This window comes from Microcaecilia unicolor, chromosome 7 (genome assembly GCF_901765095.1).
Source record: "Microcaecilia unicolor chromosome 7, aMicUni1.1, whole genome shotgun sequence".
Taxonomy (NCBI): Eukaryota; Metazoa; Chordata; class Amphibia; order Gymnophiona; family Siphonopidae; genus Microcaecilia; species Microcaecilia unicolor.
Genome location: NC_044037.1, coordinates 232,731,863 through 232,755,042, shown reverse-complemented (window position 1 = coordinate 232,755,042; position 23,180 = coordinate 232,731,863). Strand labels below are relative to the sequence as shown.

General features: G+C 49.4%; 1 protein-coding gene and 1 long non-coding RNA gene across 2 annotated transcripts in view; one reads left to right on the top strand and one right to left on the bottom strand.

Moving 5' to 3' along the window:
- The window catches only part of STK39 (serine/threonine kinase 39), a 479,134-nt gene that overhangs the window by 377,838 nt on the left and 78,116 nt on the right, over positions 1 to 23,180 (bottom strand). The window lies entirely within an intron of this gene.
- The window catches only part of LOC115474172, a 48,570-nt gene continuing 29,964 nt past the window's right edge, over positions 4,575 to 23,180 (top strand). Inside the window, exons 1-2 of the long non-coding RNA XR_003942821.1 lie at positions 4,575 to 4,617; positions 8,107 to 8,116. This is a non-coding gene — a long non-coding RNA (uncharacterized LOC115474172). The remainder of the gene's footprint in view (positions 4,618 to 8,106; positions 8,117 to 23,180) is intronic.

The window sequence follows — 23,180 nt, the reverse complement described above, 5'->3', positions numbered from 1 at the left end:
CGAGGACATGGATTACTGAGACCAAGTCAGCACGGCTTTTGTGTGAGGAAATCTTGCCTCACCAATTTACTTCAATTCTTTGAAGGAGTAAACAAACATGTGGACAAAGGGGAACCGGTTGATATTGTGTATCTGGATTTTCAAAAGGCGTTTGACAAGGTACCTCATGAAAGGCTACAGAGAAAATTGGAGGGTCATGGGATAGGAGGAAATGTCCTATTGTGGATTAAAAACTGGTTGAAGGATAGGAAACAGAGAGTGAAGTTAAATGGTCAGTATTCACAATGGAGAAGGGTAGTTAGTGGGGTTCCTCGGGGTCTGTGCTAGGACCGCTGCTTTTTAATATATTTATAAATGATTTAGAGATGGGAATAACTAGTGAGGTAATTAAATTTGCTGATGACACAAAGTTATTCAAAGTTGTTAAACCGCGACAGGATTGTGAAAAATTACAAGAGGACCTTACGAGACTGGGAGACTGGGCGGCTAAATGGCAGATGACATTTAATGTGAGCAAGTGCAAGGAGATGCATGTGGGAAAAAAGAACCCGAATTATAGCTACGTCATGCAAGGTTCCACGTTAGGAGTTACGGACCAAGAAAGGGATCTGGGTGTCGTCGTCGATAATACACTGAAACCTTCTGCTCAGTGTGCTGCTGCGGCTAGGAAAGCGAATAGAATGTTGGTTATTATTAGGAAAGGTATGGAAAACAGGTGTGAGGATGTTATAATGCCGTTGTATCGCTCTATGGTGCGACCGCACCTTGAGTATTGTGTTCAATTCTGGTCGCCGCATCTCAAGAAAGATATAGTAGAATTGGAAAAGGTGCAGCGAAGGGCGACTAAAATGATAAAGGGGATGGGACGACTTCCCTATGAAGAAAGATTAAGGAGGCTAGGGGCTATTCATCTTGGAGAAGAGACGGCTGAGGGGAGACATGATAGAGGTATATAAAATAATGAGTGGAGTGGAACAGGTGGATGTGAAGCATCTGTTCACGCTTTCCAAAAATACTAGGACTAGGGGGCATGCAATGAAACTACAGTGTAGTAAATTTAAAACAAATCGGAGAAAATGTTTCTTCACCCAACGTATAATTAAACTCTGGAATTCGTTGCCGGAGAAAGTGGTGAAGGCGGTTAGCTTAGCAGAGTTTAAAAAGGGGTTGGACGGTTTCCTAAAGGACAAGTCCATAAACCGCTACTAAATGGACTTGGGAAAAATCCACAATTCCAGGAATAACATGTATACAATGTTTGTACGTTTGGGAAGCTTGCCAGGTGCCCTTGGCCTGGATTGGCCGCTGTCGTGGACAGGATGCTGGGCTCGATGGACCCTTGGTCTTTTCCCAGTATGGCATTAGTTATGTACTTATATACTTATGTACTTATCTAAGCAATTAACAAAATTTAAAAAGGGGGTAGAAGCTATGAAAAAACAATTCAATATCTGACAGTAGCACAGGATTAACAAACCAGTATTACAGAATCAGAAGCATGTTTATATATAATTTCTTTTTGGTTAACATAAGCACCATATAAGTAGATCAGGGGTTATGCCAGAATCGCAAAGCTGGCAGAAAAGTCCGCAGTTAAAGATTGCAGAACTAACTCTTTGCCCAAAACAAGATAGGGAAGTTAAAGGTGTTGCCTAACAGTGGCCTGGAGGTCCAGCCCCTAAAAATAAAGTACTATAACATAATAATAAAGTACTATAAACATAAAAGACCAACTCATATTTTGGCAAGCTAAACAAGGACTGATCGTGTGTATCATCCAGGTCACCAACTATATGTGTTAAGACATATAGGGGATTTTTTACAAAAGCTTAGCTCAAGTTATCTGCAGCAGGGCCCTGCTGCAGATAACTCGAGCTAAGCTTTAGTAAAAATCCCCCATAATGCGGAGAGGAACTTCAATCTGACAGATCAAACCTACTTCTGATGAGCACTTCAGTTGTGGATCCACATCCTACTTAAACCTAATTAAAACTTCCTTCATTCTGGTACCTGAAGTACAGTGTAATCCGCTTAAGTGCACAAGGGTCTGGGACCAAAGAAATACATGCAGTTAACCGGAGCGTGCACTTAACCGTTGTGACCCAAAGAAGCTTGACATCTGATAAACATATGTACAGCACTGTTTATTATACGTACAGTATACAATCTCCGTTAACTGATGTTATACAGTCTCCATTAACTGACGTTAGGCTTACTTGAAGTAATGAGTCATAGTCCTCTGTACACTCTTTGGTGTCTGTCAGTTCCATAGACTATGTCTGCCAGACGGTAAAAACTGTCATAGCACTGACATCCAGTGGCTTCCAGATAGGCCTGCAGGGTGTTGAGACTCTCCAGCACTCTTGCAAAAGTGACAGGAGGTTGTTGAATTTCGTCAGCATGTGCCTTGCTACTCAATTCATCATCTGATTCATCATCAGCCGTTGCCTGCATGTAGGCGCATATCCTGTCTTCAGCTGTCCGTTCAACTCCACCCATTATTTTATAGACCTCTATCATATCTCCCCTCAGCCGCCTTTTCTCCAAGCTGAAGAGCCCTAGTCGCTTTAGCCTTTCCTCGAAGGGAAGTCGTCCCATCCCCTTTATCATTTCCGTTGCCCTTCTCTGTACCTTTTCTAATTCCACTATAACTTTTTTTAGATGTGGCAACCAGAATTGAACACGATATTTGAGGTGCGGTCGCACCATGGAGCGATACAAAGGCATTATAACATCCTCATTTTTGTTTTCCATTCCTTCTCTAATAATACCTAACATTCTATTTGCTTTCTTAGCCACAGCAGCACAATGAGCAGAAGGTTTCGATGTATCATCGATGACGACACCTAGATCCCTTTCTTGGTCTGTGACTCCTAACGTGGATCTCGGATTTCTTGATGTATGTCAGCAAGCAGCTGAAGGATTTCCAGCAACCAAAAATGTTGCTATCTGTGCCCCCAAAAATCAGATTGTAAAGTTCACCAATGCTGATCTTTATATGGTAGCCACACTTGCTCAAATCATTCTACTACCAGTATTAAGAATGATGAATGCATCAAAGTGTGACTAAAAAGTTTCAAATTCTGGTTTCTGTTTAGTGTTTCACATTAGGCCTACAGCTTGTAAATGTCATAGACTGCTAGATTAGAAGTGAGTAATAGTTTAAGAATACTATATGGTTCAGTTGGACCACAGTACACAATTTAAGCATTTTTGATTTGACATAAAAAGAAACCAATGTACAATAATTTCTTTCATGTAATTTTAAAAGAAGAAGTTTTCACTAAGTAATTCTATACCACTTTTGACCTAAACAAAAGTTCTAAAAAAAGTGAAATATTGCAATAAAATGTTTATTAGAAAATATGAAAGTAAACAAACTATATTAAAACATAAATGCATCATAATTACCATCGAGAGCACCAATTGAGCTGCAATGTAACACATTTTTATCTAAAGAAAGCCATCTTGCTCTCTGGTGGTAAGACATGAGGTCCTGCCCATCTGTGACATCACTAGCATCCAATCGCCCCTTGTGGGGATATAAAAGCGTGCCCATTCGGATGCATGCTACCCTTAAGTGAGCCCCCTTTGTGGGCAGTGGCAATTTTTTGTATATTTTAATTTTTATTGGAAATTTTGCTTTTCAAAGATGTATTGATTTTTAGTATACTTATGGAGCTAGGGATTACCTTATGTTTAGGATATCCCTTTTTTGAAAGCTGACCCCAATACTTCAATGTTAAATTCTCAACTGTTTTATTCTCTTGCCAATTCTAATCCTCTTAATATTATTGTAGGTGTCCACATGGTTGATTATATAGATCAAATAGGTCTTATTTTCATATAGACATTTGATTTCCATTAAGCCTCATGCAGACTGCATTCCTACCATCATCTTTGTTCACTGCTGTTAATTTAACGCTAGGTCAATATGTAACAAAACACATTGTTCGAGACATGATAGGTGATAGGTTGTGTCCACATTTATAACAAACTTGGATAATTAATAATGGCTCTTGTATTTTATCTGAACATTGTCCTCCAGGGTATAAGGTAGTCAGTCTAGAGTGGATAAAAAAAATAGGGAGGCATTGCTTTCATTAGTTAGTTTTATTAATCTTCATTTAGAGGATGTAACTGATTCTGATGTGGTATGTTTTAAGTATTTTATCATCAGTTGCTTTACTGTTAAGCTCCTTTCAATCTACTCATTGTAAAGGCCATTGTTTTGATTTTGCAGATTTTACTCAGGATAGTACTGTTAAATTCTTTTGTATCTGATTCTGAACGTTTTCCCAATACCAAGGTTATACTGTAAAGTCACCAGAAAACAGATGCTGATAATTTGAAGCATGGGGGGGGGGGGGGGGGGGGGGGGGGGGGGGGTGAGACTGAGAAAATCTCTGACTCTAGAGAGCCAATAAGAGCCCTGGCCATGTGACCGTAGCCTCAGTATTTGAATAACAAAGCAGACAGGAAAAGAAATACCTATATTCTGTGCCCAAGGAATTCAAGCAGCCAGAAAGCACAACATAAAAAGTGCTCAACTACGGCTTAGCCGTATAAACAAGGCTCACCAGCAACTCTTCTCAGAGCAATGGTATGGCCAATTATGTACAGATTTATGCAGCTCTTTAACTGTTCAACTTGCACGGGATACTGTATTTCTTTGCACATTTCTTTAACTGTTCAACTTGCATAAGATGATATATTTCGCTAACTGTTTAACTTGCAAAACATTATGAATTTCTTTAACTGTCTAACTGGCAGAACAGCTCTGTAGACGACAGTTGAATATCTGTACACAGTAAGGTGAGACATAGCTCATAAGACAGAATACGGGAGGGGCCTGGGCCAGTCCGGAAGGACTAAAGGAAAGCAAATTAGCAGGTAAGGTCTAATTCTCCTTCCTTAGCATCCCTCCGGACCGGCCCAGGATTGGACTGATGGGACGTAACAAAGCAGAAGTCCTAAGGGAGGGACCCCAGCAAACCCACTGAGAGAACCCTTGATGCAAACACCGCCTCCTGATAGCGCTGAACGTCCAGCCTTAGAGAAAGAATGGAGAGAAGACTAAGTCGCCGCTTTACAAATCTCCGCTGGAGACACCAAGAAACACTCCGCCCAAGAGGCTGCCTGACCTCAAGTAGAATGAACTTTAAGCGCCTCCGGAACTGGCCTGGCCGTTAAGATATAAGCTGACGCTATCATCTCCTTAATCCATCTAGATAACGTGGGCTTAGAAGCTGACGAGCCCTTGCGGTGACCAGCAAACAATAAAAAGACGGTCCGAGCGCCGGAACTCTTCAGTGACTGCTAGATATCTTTTAAGAACTCTCTTAACATCTAGAGTACGCAACTTCTTTTGCTCTTGCGTTCCTGAGGCCGATCCCAGAACCGGAAGAAAAACTGACTGGGACATATGAAAACGAGACAGCACCTTAGGTAAAAAAAGAAGGCACTGGACGAAGCACTACTCGCTCTTTGGAAAATTCTAGAAATGGAGACCTGCAGGAAAAAGCTTGCAACTCCGAGACCCTCCTTGCTGACGCAATAGCCACCAAGAATACTGTCTTAAGCGTCAAATCCTTTAAAGAACAAGCTAACAACGGCTCAAACGAAGGCCCCATAAGGGCCGAAAGTACCAGATTAAGGTCCCAAGATGGAAAAAACGACCTGACCGGAGGACGCAGGATACTGACTCCCTTCAAAAATTGGGCGACATCGGGAATACTAGCCAAAGTCTTCCCTCAAATCCGACCTCTGAAACAGGAAAGAGCTGCTGCCTGAACCTTAAGCGAGGAAAGAGACAGACCTTTATCAAAACCTCGCTGCAGAAAATCTAGCATCTGAGCCTTGGACGCCCGAAAAGGTGCTATCTCAGCCTCTGCACACCAAGCCTCAAAAATTCTCCAGGTGCGAATGTAGCTTAAAGAGGTGGAGCGACGGCGCGACCGAAGCATCGTGGAAATGACTGAAGCTGAAAACCCCTCTTAGCTAAACGGGCTCATTCAAAAGCCAAGCCGTAAGACAAAATAGAGCCGGGTCTGGATGCGGAACCGGGCCTTGATGCAGCAAGTTGATGTGCAGCGGAAGACGAACAGGAGACGCCACCCTCAGACGCTGAAGATCCACGTTCCAAGGACGTCGAGGCCAATCCGGGGCTACCAGAATTACTGGCCGCCCGTGCTCCTCGATCCTCTGTAGAAGACGACCTAATAGAGGCCACAGAGGAAACACATAAAGAAGATCCGAGGGCCACTGTTGTAAGAGCACGTCTATCACTTTCGTTCCTGCATCTCTTCGGCGACTGAAGATGCGAGGAACTTTTGCATTGCGACTGGAGGCAAAAAGATCTAGAACCGGAATGCCCCAGTGCTCTACTACCAATTGAAAGGCCCGATCGCTGAGAGCCCATTCTCCTGGATCGAGGGTGTGACGGCTGAGAAAGTTCGCTTGAATGTTTTCCACTCCTGCCACATGCGAGGCTGATATGGCCGTGAGATGCATCTCCACCCACACCATGATACTCTCCGCCTCGCGACACAATAGACGGCACTTCGTTCCCCCTTGGCGGTTGATGTAGGCCACCGCCGAGGCGTTGTCCGATAGAACTCTCACCGCTTTGCCTACTGAGTTCTAACAGCTGACAGAAGTGCTGAAGGGCTAACCGAATCGCCCTGGTTTCCAAGAAGTGGATGGATTGAGCCGCCTCCAGAGGAGACCAAATCCCCTGGGTCCACCTGTCCAGACAATGAGCTCCCCAGCCTCGACTGGCATCTGTCGTTAAGGCTATCCACTGAGGAGACTCCAAGGGCATTCCTACCGTCAAATTCTTCATCTGTAGCCACCAAACTAGAGAGGCGAGTTCTCGAATGCGAAGAGGCAACCTCGTCAGCAGAGAGTCCCTCTGGGAGGACCACCGAGACAGAAGAGACCACTGGAGAGACCTCATATGCTCCCTTGCCCAGGGCACTACTTCTATAGTTGCCGCCATGGAACCGAGAACCTGAAGATAATCTTGAGCGGACGGTCTGGTCTGCTGAAGTAAACCCAGAATCTGAGACTGGAGTTTTAGAATCCTGCCCTGCGGGAGAAAGACTCGTCCGCGCGCCGTGTCGAAGGTGACCCCCAAATACTCCAGAGACTGTGGTGGGACTAACCGACTCTTGGTTACATTCACGACCCAACCTAGGGACTGCAAGAACATCATCACCCTGTCCGTGACATGACAACTCTCTTGATAAGAGTTCACTCTGATCAACCAGTCGTCTAGATATGGATGCACCAGAATCCCTTCTTTCCTGAGAGCCGCTACCACCACTACCATAACTTTGATAAATGTGCGTGGTGCCGTCGCCAGGCCAAAGGGCAGAGTGCGAAACTGGTAATGGCGCCCTAGAATGGCAAAACGCAAGAACTTGTGGTGCGCCGGACGAATCGGAATATGCAAATATGCCTTTGTCAGATCTAAAGCTGTCAAATATTCTCCTTTGCGAACTACCACTATGACTGACCGAAGGGTCTCCATCCGAAAACTTGTGACCCTGAGAGCGCGATTGACAGCTTTGAGGTCCAAAATAGGGCTAAAAGAATCCTCCTTTTTGGGAACCACAAAGTAAATGGAATACCGGCCCTGCCTGTACTCGGAAGGAGGAACTGGACAAATAGCCTGAAGATCTAAAAGCCTCTGTAGAGTCTCCCGAACCGCCCCCGCTTTGAGAGGAGAGCGGCAGGGAGACTTCAGAAAGGCGTCTGAAATAGGCCTTGCAAATTCTAAGGCATAACCGTCTCTTACAGCTTCCAAGACCCACTGATCTGAGGTAATGTGGGCCCACCTCTGATAGAACTAAGAAAACCGAGCTCCTACAGGAATCAGAGGAGGAGCCCTCGCATCTTCATTGGGAAGCACGTGAAGGGGCGCGGAAACCACCGCCTGAGAATCTACCTGCTCTGCGGTAACCTCGAAAGGACTGTTAAAAAATCGCGACTTCTGAGTTTGAGGAGCTCTATCAGATTGAAATCTGCAGAAAGGACGAAGCCTACCACGACCAAACAAGGAACCTCTATTGGACAGAAAAGGCCTATCTTCAGGGAGACGAGGCACTTTAGAGTCCCCCAGGGAATGAACCAACTTATCCAAGTCTTCACCAAATAGAAAAGAACCCCTAAACGGAAATTTACTTAACTTAAGACTTGGAAGCCGCATCCGCCGACCAACCTTTCAACCAAAGCGAGCGGCGAGCTGCAACCCCCAAAGCCAAGGACTTAGAAGAAGCCCGCAAAAGATCACACAAATCATCAGCTAGAAAGGCAGAGCCCGTCTCAATCTTAGCCACTTCTACATCTATAGCCGCCAGATCATCAGAAGATCTATCCAAGACTCTCTCTGCCCAACGAAAACAGGCTCTAGCCACTAAAGAACCACAAATGGCCGCCTGCACTGCCAAAGAAGAAACATCAAAATTCTGTTTCAGAAGAGAGTCCAAGCGCCTGTCCTGGGCATCCCGAAGAGCCGTTCCTCCATCTACGGGAACAGTATTACGTTTAGTGACCGCCGAGACCACTGCATCAACTATCGGAAGCTTAAGAAGAGCTTTATCAGCCTCCGGCACTGGATAGAGTCGACTCATAGACCTTGTGGGACGAAAAGCAGCATCCGGGACCTCCCATTGAGCTTTAATAACCTCCCAGATGTCCTCATGCATGGGAAAAGTTCTACTGGAAGCCCTAGAACCTTTAACCAGTAAATCCACTTTACGAACTTCTGATGCTGGAGGCTGATCTTCAAAATTTAAAGTAGTAGAAACCATAGAAATAAGATCCTGTAAATCCTCTTTATGAAATACCCTAGCCACCGAGGGGTCTTCCCCCTGGCCCAAAGGAACAGTGTCAGGATCTATAGAGGAAGAATCCTCGCAAGCATGCTCCGCCAGTTCTTCCTCTTCCTCCAAAAAGGGCATTTCTTGATTGTGCTCTGACAAAACATCAAATTGTAACTCACACGGCCTAGGCCTCTTAGAGGGAGGAACAGCAGAGCTAACAGGAACCCCTGACATTCTCGCTCCTGAGCCGTCCCTCTGCATGAGAAAGGCCTGGTACATCTGCAGGACAAACTCAGGTGGAAAACCCCCTGCCTGAGTGTCTGCAGCGTGTACCAGCTCCACCGACATGGATTCTCCTAAAATCGCAGCATTTGAGAGGCAAACACGACACCCAACGACGAAGCAGGTGTGGAATCCAAAATGGCCGCTGTTCGCGCCAACCTCGCTGCAGCCCAGTGTTGCCAGGTGGGCGGTTTTCCCGCCCAATTGGGCGGTTTTAAAGCGGAGGATGCGGGAAATTTTCGAATGATGCGGGGTGCGGTTTATTGGGCGGTTTTCGCGGGCCGCGGTGCGCGATTGGGCGGTTTTCGTGCGGCCGCTGATTGGCCAGTTTCACATGCGGTACCACGGTAACCAGACAAATAGACTAATAGAAGCCCCGCGGAGGCGGGTTGAGCAGCTGTTTTAAATGCCGAGCTGAGGCGCCACCCCCCCCCCCACCGCCGACTGGACTGTGAGAGCAGACTTGTCAGTGACTTGTCCGCTCGCCGCCCGTCCCGTCCGTGATTTGTTTGAGAGACGAGAAAGAAAAAAAACACTGCAACCTGTACTACAATATCGCGTAAGAGAACTTTTTTTTCAAGTTATTGAAATTTAAACCCCCGCCGCAGCCGCCCCCTGGACTCCCGAGTCGCCACTCGCGGCGGCGGCTGGACACCCCCTCCCACCCCCCGACTCGAGTCGCCTCGGCGCCGCTGCCCTGCTGTCCTCCGAGTGAGGAATGAGGATCTGATTCCCCCAAATTCCCCCCGCCCTGCCCGCTCTCCCTCACACCAGTTTGGAGCCCTCCCTCCGGTCCGGACCCCTCACCCATCCTCCGGAAGGACTGGATTCTTTCCGATGATCGATCCCCCAAATTCCACCCTTCCCCCCCCCCGCCCTGGCGCCCTCCCCTCCATCATTCACACCAGCCTGGATCCCGGAGCCGTCCCGATCCGGACCCCCCGCCCTCACCCACCCGGAATCGTGAAGAGGACCTGAACTCCCCCCCAGCCATCTCTCACCCCATTACTCAGAGTTGCGCTGGAACTCAGATCCCCCAGACCACCTCCGAGTCCCCCCAGGCAGACCCCACCCCCTGAGTACTCCCAGATGCCATGCCATGTGGTTGTGGGCCCCCACCCTCTTTCCCCTCCCGTTGATTTGTTTGAGAGACGAGAAAGAAAAAAAAACACTGCAACCTGTACTACAATATCGCGTAAGAGAACTTTTTTTTCAAGTTATTGAAATTTAAACCCCCGCCGCAGCCGCCCCCTGGACTCCCGAGTCGCCACTCGCGGCGGCGGCTGGACACCCCCCCCCCCCCCCCGACTCGAGTCGCCTCGGCGCCGCTGCCCTGCTGTCCTCCGAGTGAGGAATGAGGATCTGATCCCCCAAATTCCCCCCGCCCTGCCCGCTCTCCCTCACACCAGTTTGGAGCCCTCCCTCCGGTCCGGACCCCTCACCCATCCTCCGGAAGGACTGGATTCTTTCCGATGATCGATCCCCCAAATTCCACCCTTCCCCCCCCCCCCCCGCCCTGGCGCCCTCCCCTCCATCATTCACACCAGCCTGGATCCCGGAGCCGTCCCGATCCGGACCCCCCGCCCTCACCCACCCGGAATCGTGAAGAGGACCTGAACTCCCCCCCAGCCATCTCTCACCCCATTACTCAGAGTTGCGCTGGAACTCAGATCCCCCAGACCACCTCCGAGTCCCCCCAGGCAGACCCCACCCCCTGAGTACTCCCAGATGCCATGCCATGTGGTTGTGGGCCCCCACCCTCTTTCCCCTCCCGTAGTGAGTCTCCGACCTCCTAGAGGGCTCTCCCGTACTGTCCGTCCGTCTTCTACTCTCTCTCTTCATACCTTCATCTTCACTTCTTGTCCCGAGACCGTCGTCTACTCTCCGACCGACTCAGACCAGCAGCAGCAGCAGCAGGACATTCACAATATTCATTCTCATTTATTTTCCGGATCCGACAGGGAGGGCGGAGTTATGTACGTGACGTCAGCAATTTGAAGCCACCACCAGTTCATCTACACTGTTGCTTTGTTCTGAGTGTGTAATGCTGCTACAGCAGTACACTCAAAACAAAGCAACAAGACTACTACTATTTAACAAGCAAGCAAAGCAAACCTTCCTGCTACTCCAGTCCCCACTGCATGCAAATCCTCCTGGACCCTGCACCCACTCCCCCCCTTTCCCTAGTCCTGACTCTCTGCTGGACGCCCCAGCCCCCCCCTCTCTCCTGACCCCCTCCCATACTCTCTGGATCCACCCCCTCCTCTCCCTAGTCCCGACTCGCTGCTGGACCCTCCCACCCTCTCCCCCTGACCCCCTCCCATACTCTCTGGATCCACCCCCTCCTCTCCCTAGTCCCGACTCGCTGCTGGACCCTCCCACCCTCTCCCCCTGACCCCCTCCCATACTCTCTGGACCCACCCCCTCCTCTCCCTAGTCCCGACTCACTGCTGGACTCTCCCACCCTCTCCCCCTGACCCCCTCCCATACTCTCTGGACCCACCCCCTCCTCTCCCTAGTCCCGACTCACTGCTGGACTCTCCCACCCTCTCCCCCTGACCCCCTCCCATACTCTCTGGACCCACCCCCTCCTCTCCCTAGTCCTCCCAACTTGCTGCTAGACCCTCCCACCCTCTCCCCCTGACCCCCTCCCATACTCTCTGGATCCACCCCCTCCTCTCCCGAGTCCCGACTCACTGCTGGACCCTCCCACCCTCTCCCCCTGACCCCCTCCCATACTCTCTGGATCCACCCCCTCCTCTCCCTAGTCCCGACTCACTGCTGGACTCTCCCACCCTCTCCCCCTGACCCCCTCCCATACTCTCTGGACCCACCCCCTCCTCTCCCTAGTCCTCCCAACTTGCTGCTAGACCCTCCCACCCTCTCCCCCTGAACCCCTCCCATACTCTCTGGATCCACCCCCTCCTCTCCCTAGTCCCGACTCACTGCTGGACCCTCCCCACCCTCTCCCCCTGACCCCCTCCCATACTCTCTGGATCCACCCCCTCCTCTCCCTAGTCCCGACTCGCTGCTGGACCCTCCCACCCTCTCCCCCTGACCCCCTCCCATACTCTCTGGACCCACCCCCTCCTCTCCCTAGTCCCGACTCACTGCTGGACTCTCCCACCCTCTCCCCCTGACCCCCTCCCATACTCTCTGGACCCACCCCCTCCTCCCCCTAGTCCTCCCAACTTGCTGCTAGACCCTCCCACCCTCTCCCCCTGACCCCCTCCCATACTCTCTGGATCCACCCCCTCCTCTCCCTAGTCCCGACTCACTGCTGGACCCTCCCACCCTCTCCCCCTGACCCCCTCCCATACTCTCTCGATCCACCCCCTCCTCTCCCTAGTCCCGACTCGCTGCTGGACCCTCCCACCCTCTCCCCCTGACCCCCTCCCATACTCTCTGGACCCACCCCCTCCTCTCCCTAGTCCCGACTCACTGCTGGACTCTCCCACCCTCTCCCCCTGACCCCCTCCCATACTCTCTGGACCCACCCCCTCCTCTCCCTAGTCCTCCCAACTTGCTGCTAGACCCTCCCACCCTCTCCCCCTGGCCCCCTCCCATACTCTCTGGATCCACCCCCTCCTCTCCCTAGTCCCGACTCACTGCTGGACCCTCCCACCCTCTCCCCCTGACCCCCTCCCATACTCTCTGGATCCACCCCCTCCTCTCCCTAGTCCCGACTCGCTGCTGGACCCTCCCACCCTCTCCCCCCTGACCCCCTCCCATACTCTCTGGACCCACCCCCTCCTCTCCCTAGTCCCGACTCACTGCTGGACTCTCCCACCCTCTCCCCCTGACCCCCTCCCATACTCTCTGGACCCACCCCCTCCTCTCCCTAGTCCTCCCAACTTGCTGCTAGACCCTCCCACCCTCTCCCCCTGACCCCCTCCCATACTCTCTGGATCCACCCCCTCCTCTCCCTAGTCCCGACTCACTGCTGGACCCTCCCCCCCTCCCCCCCTGACCCCCTCCCATACTCTCTGGATCCACCCCCTCCTCTCCCTAGTCCCGACTCGCTGCTGGCCCCTCCCACCCTCTCCCCCTGACCCCCTCCCATACTCTCTGGACCCACCCCCTCCTCTCCCTAGTCCCGACTCACTGCTGGACTCTCCCACCCTCTCCCCCTGACCCCCTCCCATACTCTCTGGACCCACCCCCTCCTCTCCCTAGTCCTCCCAACTTGCTGCTAGACCCTCCCACCCTCTCCCCCTGACCCCCTCCCATCCTCTCTGGATCCACCCCCTCCTCTCCCTAGTCCCGACTCACTGCTGGACCCTCCCACCCTCTCCCCCTGACCCCCTCCCATACTCTCTGGATCCACCCCCTCCTCTCCCTAGTCCCGACTCGCTGCTGGACCCTCCCACCCTCTCCCCCTGACCCCCTCCCATACTCTCTGGACCCACCCCCTCCTCTCCGTAGTCCTCCCAACTTGCTGCTAGACCCTCCCACCCTCTCCCCCTGACCCCCTCCCATACTCTCTGGATCCACCCCCTCCTCTCCCTAGTCCCGACTCACTGCTGGACCCTCCCACCCTCTCCCCCTGACCCCCTCCCATACTCTCTGGACCCACCCCCTCCTCTCCCTAGTCCCGACTCACTGCTGGACTCTCCCACCCTCTCCCCCTGACCCCCTCCCATACTCTCTGGACCCACCCCCTCTTCTCCCTAGTCCTCCCAACTTGCTGCTAGACCCTCCCACCCTCTCCCCCTGACCCCCTCCCATACTCTCCGAGTCGCCAAGGTGGCGGCTGGACCTCCTGGACCCCGCACCCATTTTTATTTCTTCCACAGCTTATATTTTCAAACATGCATTGCTGGCTTGTGCTGCATATGGATGTACACAGAGGAGTATTGGTATCATCGGTTACAGTACTACTAATTTGTTCTACACATTAAAGGGCAGACTTTTAAATGACCATCTGGGCATATGTGGTAATAATCTCATCTTTTGTTAAATGTTTTGACATATCCATGTACTTGCTGCCATGATATAATAACTGAATTCTGTTATTCTGTCTTACTGTATTTTCAAATGTAAGACTCATTGAACCTGAGTTTGCTTGAGATAATGTGGGACAAAAAAAATGTACAACAAATATACCTTTATCCTCCATCTTTTAAGACACTGCCTATCCAGCTGGATGGTGATGGCACAATGAAAGCAAGTTTGGCCCACTGAAGACTAACTCAAAATAAGTTATAACCTGTTTCTTAGCTGAAATTGCAGCCCTATGATGCCTCTGTGGTTATGTTCTACTAATAAGTAAAACCATTCACTGGCTGTCTTGAAATGATTATATAACCTTTAGATTAGATGCATGACTAGGGACATAAATCTGCATTTTTCATGAAACAAAATATTTATATTTATTTTCACTTATTTATTTTAATTACATTTGTATCCCACATTTTCCCACCTATTTGTAGGCTCAATGTGGCTTACATAGTTCCGGGGTAGCGTTTGCAGACTCTGGTGTAAACAAAGAGTGATGTTGTGGTACGGTAAGGGATCATGTCACGGGAGAGTTGTGTTATGTCCATACTGTACTTAGTTTCTTGTGTTGCATAGTTTGGGCATTTATGTTGGGTTGGCTAGGTATGCCTTTTTAAACAGGTTGGTTTTCAGTGTTTTCTGGAAGTTTAGGTGGCTATTCATAGTTTTCAAGGCTTTTGGTAATGTGTTCCACAGTTGTGTGCCCATGTATGAAAAACTGGATGCGTTGGTTGTTTTGTATTTGAGTCCTTTGCAACTTGGGTAGTGCAGATTTATGTACGTCCGTGATGATTTGGCTGGTTTAATAGGGGGGACATCCTAGCCTAGCATGTGAATTTTCTTGTTTTCCTCCTGATAAAAGGGACACTAAAACAGGCATGTTATGAGAATCATGTGCTCATGTATTGGCGTATAACAGTTATATCACATATTAAACATGAATGAAGTTGAAACCTGGGTGCATTTAAAACCTTTTTTCCTGTGCCTAGATCAAAATAAAAGATGGCATGTATGTGTGGGATCTTGCTCATTTTGTTTTGTGGATTGCAATTTGCAGTGCTGCTTGCAGTGGCGTTCCTAGGGTGGCTGACACCCGGGGCGGATCGCAGATGCGCCCTGTCTCCCCCCCCCCCCCCACCCCGGCGAAAGAACCCCCCCTCCCCCAGACGCACGCTGCTGGGGGGCGGGGGGTGCCGGTCAGCTTCGTTGGTTTCCATGCTCCCTCTGCCCCAGAACAGAAAGTAACCTGTTCCGGGGCAAAGGGAACATGGAAACCAATGAAGCTGACTGGCGCGTGGCACCCCCCAGCAGTGTGCATCCAGGGCGGACTGCCCCCCCCCCCCCCGCCCCCCTTGGTACGCCACTGGCTGCTTGTATATTGTAAAAATGCACTTCCCTTTTTTTTATCTGTATTCTACAGGTTCAAATTGAATGAGGGAAGGGCTTCCAAATTCCTTCATATGTTTAGTGGAAAACAGCTGTTGGTTCAGGCCTCTCGCAATGTGAATATTACTTTATTGCTACCAAGTAATACACAGGGGGCATTTGCTTTGAACTTGTTTTTGTTCTTGCTGCTGGTTTGATTATATATACAGTGGGGGAAATAAGTATTTGATCCCTTGCTGATTTTGTAAGTTTGCCCACTGACAAAGACATGAGCAGCCCATAATTGAAGGGTAGGTTATTGGTAACAGTGAGAGATAGCACATCACAAATTAAATCCGGAAAATCACATTGTGGAAAGTATATGAATTTATTTGCATTCTGCAGAGGGAAATAAGTATTTAATCCCTCTGGCAAACAAGACCTAATACTTGGTGGCAAAACCCTTGTTGGCAAGCACAGCGGTCAGACGTCTTCTGTAGTTGATGATGAGGTTTGCACACATGTCAGGAGGAATTTTGGTCCACTCCTCTTTGCAGATCATCTCTAAATCATTAAGAGTTCTGGGCTGTCGCTTGGCAACTCGCAGCTTCAGCTCCCTCCATAAGTTTTCAATGGGATTAAGGTCTGGTGACTGGCTAGGCCACTCCATGACCCTAATGTGCTTCTTCCTGAGCCACTCCTTTGTTGCCTTGGCTGTATGTTTTGGGTCATTGTCGTGCTGGAAGACCCAGCCACGACCCATTTTTAAGGCCCTGGCGGAGGGAAGGAGGTTGTCACTCAGAATTGTACGGTACATGGCCCCATCCATTCTCCCATTGATGCGGTGAAGTAGTCCTGTGCCCTTAGCAGAGAAACACCCCCAAAACATAACATTTTCACCTCCATGCTTGACAGTGGGGACGGTGTTCTTTGGGTCATAGGCAGCATTTCTCTTCCTCCAAACACGGCGAGTTGAATTCATGCCAAAGAGCTCAATTTTTGTCTCATCTGACCACAGCACCTTCTCCCAATCACTCTCGGCATCATCCAGGTGTTCACTGGCAAACTTCAGACGGGCCGTCACATGTGCCTTCCAGAGCAGGGGGACCTTGCGGGCACTGCAGGATTGCAATCCGTTATGTCGTAATGTGTTACCAATGGTTTTCGTGGTGACAGTGGTCCCAGCTGCCTTGAGATCATTGACAAGTTCCCCCCTTGTAGTTGTAGGCTGATTTCTAACCTTCCTCATGATCAAGGATACCCCACGAGGTGAGATTTTGCGTGGAGCCCCAGATCTTTGTCGATTGACAGTCATTTTGTACTTCTTCCATTTTCTTACTATGGCACCAACAGTTGTCTCCTTCTCGCCCAGCGTCTTACTGATGGTTTTGTAGCCCATTCCAGCCTTGTGCAGGTGTATGATCTTGTCCCTGACATCCTTAGACAGCTCCTTGCTCTTGGCCATTTTGTAGAGGTTAGAGTCTGACTGATTCACTGAGTCTGTGGACAGGTGTCTTTCATACAGGTGACCATTGCCGACAGCTGTCTGTCATGCAGGTAACGAGTTGATTTGGAGCATCTACCTGGTCTGTAGGGGCCAGATCTCTTACTGGTTGGTGGGGGATCAAATACTTATTTCCCTCTGCAGAATGCAAATAAATTCATATACTTTCCACAATGTGATTTTCCGGATTTAATTTGTGATGTGCTATCTCTCACTGTTACCAATAACCTACCCTTCAATTATGGGCTGCTCATGTCTTTGTCAGTGGGCAAACTTACAAAATCAGCAAGGGATCAAATACTTATTTCCCCCACTGTATGATAATGCTGCAGGTTTGATTATGATGCAGATGTTGATTATATTCATATTGTGGTGATTATGCTGCTGGATATATATGTTGTTTGATGCTAATTATAATGATGCTGCTTAAGATTACGATTAGGGACAATTACAGTATTTCAACCTGCATCAGGAGCAAAGAGAGACAGCAGAGGTGCAAGATATTGGGCAGGGGGAGACCAAGAGGGGGAAATGCACATGTATAGAAGGGAGGGGGAGGGTAATGGTAATGGGCATGGATGGAAGAAGCGGAGGGAGAGGATGAAATGCTACATTGGAAAAGAAAAGGCAAGATGTACTGCACATGAAGTTTCATAAAAGCAGGTTATTTAGGTGCTCTAGGGCCTGTCCTCATAAGGACTAGCTATTAAGAGAGCTTTTTGCTGACGTGTTATTTGTAAAGTGTGTTCCCTTTTTCTAAAATAAATATACTCAGGAGGATTACAGGGGTACACTGAGCTGGGCACACCCAACCAGTTGGGCTTTCAGAATATCCACAATGAAGATGCATTACATTAAGAGAGATTGTCATATACTGTCTTATTGCTATACTAGCCGTTGAGCCCGTAAAAATGGGCTGGTTTTGGGGGTTTTCCTTCCCCCCCCCCCCCCCCCCCGCGAGGTGGCCCCCGCCCCCCCCCCCCCCCTCGGAGTCGCCGCCGCCACCACCCCTCCACCCGGCCCGGGCCCTCTCTTCGCTTCTGAACTTACACATCCATTTGCCGAACGCAGCAACGCACATCAGCTCAGCTGCCATGGACCCTTCCTTCTCTGCCTGTGGGCCCACCCTCCTGTGACGTTACGTCAGCGAGGGCGGGACACAGGCAGAGAAGGAAGGGGCAGCTCAGCTGATGTGCGTTGCTGCGTTTGGCGAATGGATGTGTAAGTTCAGAAGGGAAGAGAGGGCCTGGGCCGGGTGGAGGAGTGGCGGTGGCGACTCCGAGTGGGGGGGGGGAGCGGTAGCAACCTCGGCGGCGTAGTTTCCCTCTCTGTCCCGCCCCTCCCCCCCTTATCATGTATTGACGCGGGAGCGGGACAGAGAGGGAAGTCTCTACTGTGCATTTGCGAGTGAGTCAGTCACTCGCCTTTTTTATGTTTGATAGGCATGCATCTGCATAAGATTGCTAATGTAAAAGGGGAGGGGAAGGGGTTATGTATGGCACTTTATTGCATATATTTGTGGTTCACATGGTTAACAAATCTGTATTTCTTTACTACAGCTTGTTTTTTACTACTACTTATCATTTCTATAGCGCTATAAGTCATACGCAGCGCTGTACACCATATAGACAAAAAGACAGTCCTGATCGTTTGCTACTTCCCGACTGTTCCGATTCATAATATCATCATGGGAAAGTGGGCAACATATACAAAGAAGTACTGCAAGAGCTGGGAGAAAGAGGCACTCTTAAAAGACTGGATAAGGAGTGTGCCAGGAGATGACAAAAAAGCATATTGTCGTTTTTGCAAAGCTGAGATACGTCCACATCATGCTGACTTAGTTAACCATGCCAATACAGCCAAACATAAGAAGAATGCAGCGCCGTTTTCAAGTGTTAGGACTTTATTTGATATGGGCTGCCAGCCTACCACTATTGACAAATCGACCAAGATAGCGGAGCTGAAGTTGGCGGCACACGTTGCGTGCCATTCCAGTATTGCAACGATCGATCACCTAGGCCAGGTTGTCAAAGCCATTTCGGGCAAAGACATAGCTATACACCGCACAAAATGTTCTGCACTGATCAAGAATGTACTTGGCCCTGCACTCCATCAAGAATTAATTTCGGACCTGGGCACAAATGACGCGTCTTATTCCTTGATCATCGATGAAAGCACAGATATTGGCCTAGAGAAGCAGCTGTGTGTGATGGTGCGCTACTACAGTACTTCCTTGAAGTCTATTAGCACCGCATTTCTAGGAATATTAGCCCTTGAGACTGGTACTGCAGAAGGAATATTCAGTGCCATAACCAATTTTCTTACAGCAAATCATCTTCAAATAGACAAATGCATTGGCTTAGCAACTGATGGCTGTAGCACCATGTGTGGCAGAAATAATTCAGTAATAACAAGGTTCCGTGAAGTGTGCCCCAACATTGTACATATCAAGTGTATTTGCCATTCAATTCAGCTGAGTTCATCACATGCGCTGATGGTGCTGCCAAGGAACATTGAATTCATGGTTGCTGAGACCTATAACTGGTTCTGCCATAGTACTGTTCGCCAGCAGAAATACAAACAGATATATCAATGCATTAATGTTGGTGAAGAACCACTAAAGATCCTGAGGTTGTCAGACACTCGCTGGCTGTCCATAGCTGCTTGTGTTCAGCGTGTGCTTGACCAATATGATGAACTGAAGCTTCACTTCCAGGTAGCGAAGGATGAGACACGCAGCTACACCGCTGACCAGCTGTACCAGATGTACAACACACCACAAAACAAGCTGTACTTGATATTTTTGAGGCCCATACTGCAGGAACTCAACCGAGTGAACAAGCTGTTTCAGTCTGATAAAGCCAGCCCTGTCCGTTTGCTTGACGACCTGATGACATTGTATCACACCATGCTGCTGCAACTTGTGCGACCGATCACATTAACATCGTGGGGCGCAACTATCACGTATGATTTGGAAGACAGGTCTAAGCATCTACCGCTGGCAGCGATGGACTTTGGTATCGAATTCCAGTTGGCGCTGCATGACTCTGGACTTGAACCCGCATCTGCAGAACACATTAAAGAACGCTGTAGAGATTACCTATTTGAACTGCTGAGGGAAATGCGTAAGAGGCTACCATCAAATGTCCAGCTGCTACAGTCTCTGTCAGATCTTTCTCCATCTGTTGTCCTTGGAGCCCTGAAACCACAGCTGTCGAAGTTGTCATTTCTACCTCTGTATAACGGTAGTGTTGGAGATCTGGAGCAACAGTGGCTGCGGATCAGCACAGTGTTATGGCCAACCTACAGGGACAATGAGATCGAGCAGTTTTGGGTGACTGTAGCAAATCACACAGATGCTACAGGAGATCATGACTTCCTCCTGCTAGGGAATTTTGCCCTATCTATGTTGGCTTTGCCTTTCAGCAATGCAGCTGTGGAAAGAACCTTTTCTCAGATGAATCTGATCAAGACAAAACTAAGAAACAGGATGCGACAAGGCACTCTGGAAGCCTTGTTGCGTATTCGTAGCTACATGGGGCGTAAAGGCATATGCTGCCATGAGTTTGTTCCTACAGATCAGATGCTGAGTTTATTCAAGTCTGATATTTATGAGAGTACAAGCCAGACCCAGGAGGAGGAGGAGGAGGAGGAGGATGACGTGATGTTGATACCCGACGATGACGATTGTGCACCTTCCTGCAGTGGAGTTTCCAGGCCGTAAGAGCCCGGTGAGTCCTCTTCTTGGAGGGGGTGGGTGTCAGATAGTAACCTGAGCATTGGGTGAGAGAGTCATGCTTTATTCCCTCTTGTTTCCTTTTCAGTCCGAGTTCCTGTGCCTGGCTGCGTCAAAGAGAGCCAGGGGGTTTCTGTGCCTGGCTACGTCGAACGAGTCAGAGAGGGTTCCTTTGCCTGTCCGTGTGAAACGAGTCAGGGGGGGTTCCTATGCCTGGCTGCGTCCATCGAGTCAGAAGGGGTTCTTTCGCCTTTAGAAATGTTAAGTAGTAGTAGTGTTCCTGTGACACCTGGCTGATTCATCGCCTGGTGAGTTCTTACTTTTCTTCTTCAATCTCCTAAGTGGGGCGATGGAGGTCTCTGTGTAAGCAAAGGCGGTCACTCACTCATCCTTGATTCTTTCCCTCTTTTGCAGCCTCTACAGCTTTCCTGCTCCAGAGTCCAGAGTGGGAGAGCCCCAAGTGTGCCTGCAGCGGAGTTTCCAGTGTTCCTGCAGTATACGGTCCCAAGGCCCTAAGAGTCCGGTGAGTCCTCTTCTTGGAGGGGGTGGGTGTCACACAGTAACCTGAGCATTGGGTGAGAGAGTCATGCTTTATTCCCTCTTGTTTCCTTTTCAGTCCGAGTTCCTGTGCCTGGCTGCGTCAAAGAGAGCCAGGGGGTTTCTGTGCCTGGCTACGTCGAACGAGTCAGAGAGGGTTCCTTTGCCTGTCCGTGTGAAACGAGTCAGGGGGGGTTCCTATGCCTGGCTGCGTCCATCGAGTCAGAAGGGGTTCTTTCGCCTTTAGAAATGTTAAGTAGTAGTAGTGTTCCTGTGACACCTGGCTGATTCATCGCCTGGTGAGTTCTTACTTTTCTTCTTCAATCTCCTAAGTGGGGCGATGGAGGTCTCTGTGTAAGCAAAGGCGGTCACTCACTCATCCTTGATTCTTTCCCTCTTTTGCAGCCTCTACAGCTTTCCTGCTCCAGAGTCCAGAGTGGGAGAGCCCCAAGTGTGCCTGCAGCGGAGTTTCCAGTGTTCCTGCAGTATACGGTCCCAAGGCCCTAAGAGTCCGGTGAGTCCTCTTCTTGGAGGGGGTGGGTGTCACACAGTAACCTGAGCATTGGGTGAGAGAGTCATGCTTTATTCCCTCTTGTTTCCTTTTCAGTCCGAGTTCCTGTGCCTGGCTGCGTCAAAGAGAGCCAGGGGGTTTCTGTGCCTGGCTACGTCGAACGAGTCAGAGAGGGTTCCTTTGCCTGTCCGTGTGAAACGAGTCAGGGGGGGTTCCTATGCCTGGCTGCGTCCATCGAGTCAGAAGGGGTTCTTTCGCCTTTAGAAATGTTAAGTAGTAGTAGTGTTCCTGTGACACCTGGCTGATTCATCGCCTGGTGAGTTCTTACTTTTCTTCTTCAATCTCCTAAGTGGGGCGATGGAGGTCTCTGTGTAAGCAAAGGCGGTCACTCACTCATCCTTGATTCTTTCCCTCTTTTGCAGCCTCTACAGCTTTCCTGCTCCAGAGTCCAGAGTGGGAGAGCCCCAAGTGTGCCTGCAGCGGAGTTTCCAGTGTTCCTGCAGTATACGGTCCCAAGGCCCTAAGAGCCCGGTGAGTCCTCTTCTAGGAGGGGGTGGGTGTCACACAGTAACCTGAGCATTGGGTGAGACAGTAATCCTTTATTCCCCCCTGTTTCCTTTTCAGTCCAATTTCCTGTACCTGGCTGCCTCTGTCTGCGTTGGTGTTCAGTGTTCCTGTGCCTGCCTCGGGAGCTAGGACTGGAGAGTTCAGCATTCCTGTCTGTGCCAGTTTCATTTTCATCTGTTTCATTCAGTGTACTTCTAACTGTTCCATCCTAATCTTTTTCTTTTTCTTTTTCTCTTTCAGTTTGTGTTCCTGTGCCTGTTCCTGCCTTGGTGATGGACGATGGTGATGTTCCTGTCCCTGTCCCTGGGCCTGCCTTGGTGTTCCTGTTTCTGTTCCTATTCCTGGGCAGGAGCAGTAACACTGGGGCAGTTCCAGGAACAGGAACACTGGGGCAGGCCTCAGTGTGTACCTGGTTTCCTGGGCCTGCCTCAGTGTTCTGTTCCTGGCCTGGGCCTACCTCAGTCACCATTGCTGCTTCTGTTTTCAGGTGCTCTGATTCTGTTTTTTTTCAGGTGCTCTGTTGCTGCTTCAGTCGCCATCCTGTTCCTGTTGCCTCAGCATTTCCTGTCAGGATCTTGATACTTAAGCTAAGTGCTTGCTTAAATTAATTTTAAAATCTACTCAAATAGAAATGTAATTTGCAATATATCGAATTTCTCATTAATATTCATAATTTCCTCATTAATATTCATAATTTCCTATGAATATTCATAATTTTTAATGAATATTCACGATTCCGCATGAATATTAACGTTGGGCTCCTTTTGGGCTCCTTTTGGCCACTAATTGGGCTGGAAATTTTTTTGCCATCTGGCAACCCTGCTGCAGCCGCCTCCTGACCCGCGCCTGAGA